Here is a 4,694-nt window from a genome sequence, read left to right as displayed (position 1 = left end):
ATAAACTAACTTAGGAATACACAAAATACTACTCAGGAAAATAATCAATACACTCAAAAACGCAGGCTACCTATGCAGTAGCCACACTTAGTCCAAAGGTCTGTAGACATCTACAGGGAGGGACACATCAAATTTTGTGCACTTGGGTATGAAGTTCTGTAAAGAGCATATATATATATATATATATATCAGATCCATAACATGTATAAACACTCCATGAATTCAAGACTGTATAGACAGTTCTATCAATTATGTCAAAACCTCAAGGGGGTGAATCTGATATGCAGACAAGTTTTGATATCATCATTCGGATAGCAAAGGTCAGCATGATTGGCTATTGCTGGCATTTATTTTTCAGGTATTGACCTTGTCACCTTGTCAATCTGATATATTGTAATGAGCCCAAGCCATGCGCTATTTCTCATTCAAAAATCATTTTCCTTGAATTATACCTGCCATTTCATGTCCTTTTTTTTGACAACAAAGTCCTGTGTCTAGAATGATGATTATAATGCTACCAGTTACATCACTGTGATTCGTACCTCCCACTTTGTTTGTCATCTTCCTAGCAAAGAGTACAACTGATAGACAATGCACACTCATGTTTGCTCCCTACCTTGGGAGAATACAAACAAGGAAAAGCAGAAAAGAATATATCAGCAATTCAACATGTGGGTCCCCAGCCCTTTGGAGTCACATATCAGATATCTTTCATGTACGTTATTTACATTATTATTTATAATACTAGCAAAATAACAGTAATAAAGTAACAATAAAAATAATTCTATGGTTGGGTTCAACAGAGCCCCCAAAGGTTTCAGCATTAGGCAGAACCACTGACCAACACTTTGCCTCCTTTAGTGAAACAGCAGTGTCCTGGATGAGACAGGATCTTGTGCTTCAGCTTAAAAGTATGATGCGTGTGCAAATGTGCTCTGTGATCTCAACCTTAAGTTTCTCACCTGTAACACACCTGAACAGTCGCTCCCAAGTTTGTCCACACATTAAGCGTTTTTTTTAAGGAGCCTGCGAGAGTCCCAGCTTTCAAATCATTAAGAATGGGACTTATAAGGTGTGATGCTTCAGACATTACGTACTTAATGAGCTTCTCAAATGTAGTTTATGCACCTGAATAAGCTTTGACTCATGTTTGGAGACCTTTAGATGGCATGATTTTCAAGGGCATGTCCAGAGCTAATTATCTATGATTATAGGTCAAAGAAATAAACAGAGAAAAATTAAAATGAATTCATGTGTTCCCATGACTAACATTTTGTTAGTGTGAAATCGAGAGGTAGTGGCTCTAACCACTCTTACCAAACACAGGTACCAGATGTGTTGTTTTGCTGCATTATATGTGCTATGTCATGTAAACAATCATGATGGAGATTTTGTAAAAGAACTACTGATATTTCTTGTTTCTTTACTAGCATGAAAATTTGGGATAGAGGATGAAGGAGACAAGAAGGAAGATGTAGGAATGGAAGAAGTGGAGGAACTGCCTTTGAAATTTCCTGCTTCATTGAAATGTCTGCTGGAAACTATGGGTTTGTAGGCCGAAGATGGGTGCCCCAAAGGTACAGAGGAACTTTTGGTGACTGTCCAGGCAGCGAGATGTCTCTGTGATTTCTAGAGTTTTGTAAGTTGCTTACTTCTCATTTACTTAGGTAATATTATATCCTTCTGGAGTCTTTGATGGAGTTGAAGAATAGATAGATAGTTATAGTTGTTTTCCTTTGTTATGATAAAAGATAAAGTAGATGTAAATATTGTAACTGTAATTGCTTTATAACTGTTTTGTTATATGTAATTTTGCTATGTTAAAGTTAAAGCCTTCCTTTTTTTGTTTAAACAGAAAAAGGGGAAATGATGGAGGAAGGTCATTGGTTAAAAAAATAAAGAAACTGCCTTGGCCCTGATAGGTTAAAATTTAGATAGGCAGAGTAAACAGAACAGAATGCTGGGAAGAAGAGGAAGTGAGCTCAGATGCCATGCAGCTCTCTCCAGGGCAGACGCGATGCAGCCAGCCACCAGGTCAGACATGCTGAATCTTTCCTGGTAAGCGCACCTCATGGTGCTACATCGATTAATAGAAATGGGTTAAGGGGCTGAAACTAATGGGCCAGGCAGTGTTTAAAAGAATACAATTTGTGTGTTGTTATTTCGGGGCATAAGCTAGCTAAGTGGCCAGGAGCCGGGTGGCAGGAACACAGCCTGCAGCTCCCACTACATACGCTCTCATGCCAATATCATTCTTCAACTTTCTCAGTGCACCAAACTCTCTTAACCAATCCCTACTGGTAGATACTTAGGCCACTCTTTGCCTAATATTGCATAATTGTAATTAATCTCTTGGCTGGAACTTGCAATAATCCTCCTCTAAACACTACTGTTTGTGTGACCCTAGACATCTAAAAACAACAGTATCTGCCTTCCCCTTTGCCTGCATAGAGTAAGTTAATAGACACTCCTTGGTGAACTGCATAACACATACATCAGTGTCAATGTAAATTAATAACTTAAAATTCCAATGCACTAGATGTACTTCTTCAGTTGGTTGCTACTCAGAAAAATTACCACTTAATTTCTTCCTCTCTGTCTCACAAGCTCCTCAACACATGCATGGAGTCAGCCTGGCAGTTCCACCTCATTCTTACTTGATGGTTTTTTTAGAGCGTTGACTATAAAAACATAACTACAGCATTAATATCCCCAGGCATATTGCTTCCGCAATGTCCTCTTCCATTTCACACCGTTCATCTCTTCTTCTTTTCTGTAGACAGGAGCCTATATCACCTTGCAGGTCCAGAGAAGCATCTTCTGTCATTAAAAGAACCAACACAAATGAGTATCACACTGTACCCATTCTATTTAATGTCTCATCCTTCAAACATCTTCAGAAATTGCCCGGGTTTAGAGAATACATTTTCTTATCCCACAGCCCCTTTCTGACAGTGGTGTTTGCCTTCGCTACTCCACAGAGATTGTTCTTGGCCTGTTCAATAAGCTTGGAATCTTCTTGAAACTTAATTTTATTTATTGTAGCAGGATGTGAGCATCCCATGGTGTGTGTATAGAGGTCAGAGGACCATCATATGTTGTCTGGAGAATCAACTCACTGGTCTGAGCTTGGCAGCTTTCTTCCTTTACCATTTAGTTTTCAAGCAAGAAAAAAAGCATTAAATGAACCTATAAGAAAAGTCTTCTCAGTTTCTGTGGAATTTACCTTTTGCTTTCTGAATCTCTCAATGATTAGATCTTATCAGTTTTTCACAGGTCTTGGTTTGGTGGTGTCTTCTTCCTATAGTAAGCTTTAAGCTCAAATAGCTAATACACATTTTAAACCTAAATCACAAAAAGTCTTAATTTGTTTTCTTTCTTTTTCACTTCTGATCTACTTTTTAAAAATAGGCAACAGTTAAGAAAAATAGGTCATTAATTTGAAAGAGCACAATTAAGGGATATATGGGAGGTTTAGAGGGAGAAAGGGGAAATGATGTAATTATATAATAATCTCAAAAGTAAAAGAACTAGAAAATAAAATAAAAAGCATAACATTACAGTTTTTCAGTCAGTTCCCCCTTGCATTACTCCCTAAATTCAATTTATTAGCAAATTCTGTTGATGCTACCCTTCAGAATACATCCCAAATCTATGCTTTTCTCTCTTCATCATTTTCCTCTTTCAAACCACTATTATTATCTCTCCCCTAGACTTCTACAATAGCTTTTTAATTTGCCTCCAAGATCTAGTCTACATCCCACAACAATCCATTTCACATTCAGCAATGGTGACCTGCAGTAATGCCTGCTATACATTTCCCATTATGCTTAAAATGTGTTTAGTCTTCATGGACTGATCTGTGAGTATTGCTGGGATGCAGCCTTGGCCAGCTCTGTATTTCACCTCAGATATCACTTGTCTCATTATCCACAAGTACGCACCAACCTTCTTTCCATTTCCAATTTCTTATTCCCTCTAGTAATAGGCACTAATTATTTCCTCATCATGAAATGTCTTTTATATATGTACTTTTTGTAGGTTTTTATAATGTCACCTCCTGGAAGTACTCTTAGTAAGACTTTCTGTTGTGTAACTATTTACTCAATTCTAGAAGAGGAATGATGCCTGGATAGACTCAAAGGTGATGAATGAACTACGGCATAACACAAGCATGAGGACCTGAGTGCTGGCACCTTCACAAACTGTGGGGCACCTCGGTAATAGTCCACACTTTTAATTCCCGTATTGAGAGACAGAAAGATTGCTTGAACTTCTTTGTCAGACATTCTTATGAAACTGGTGGGCTCCAGTATCAGGAGAAGGGAGATAGAGGAAGACAACTGATACTAATTTCTGACTTCCATGGGCACACACATGTGTACACACCCATGCACACACGTATATGCCACATCACACACACAAAGATATAAATGCATTAAAATATTATCTCTTTTTGAATAAGACTATTGCTACTTGAGAACATGAAATTCCTCAGAGTCTTACAATTAGAGGATTGCACTAGAATGCAATCCTGGACTTCTGTTGACTGGTGTGAGGATTGCACTAGAATGCAGTCCTGAAATTCTGTTGACTGGTGTGAGGATTGCACAACTAGAATGCAATCCCAAGCTTCTGTGGACTAGTGTGAGGATTGCACAGCTGGAATGCAATGCCAGACATCTGTTGACTGG

Source organism: Microtus ochrogaster, unplaced genomic scaffold, assembly GCF_000317375.1.
Source record: "Microtus ochrogaster isolate Prairie Vole_2 unplaced genomic scaffold, MicOch1.0 UNK84, whole genome shotgun sequence".
NCBI lineage: Eukaryota > Metazoa > Chordata > Mammalia > Rodentia > Cricetidae > Microtus > Microtus ochrogaster.
The sequence above is the reverse complement of the archived record's forward strand: the minus strand, read 5'-3'. Positions refer to the sequence as shown.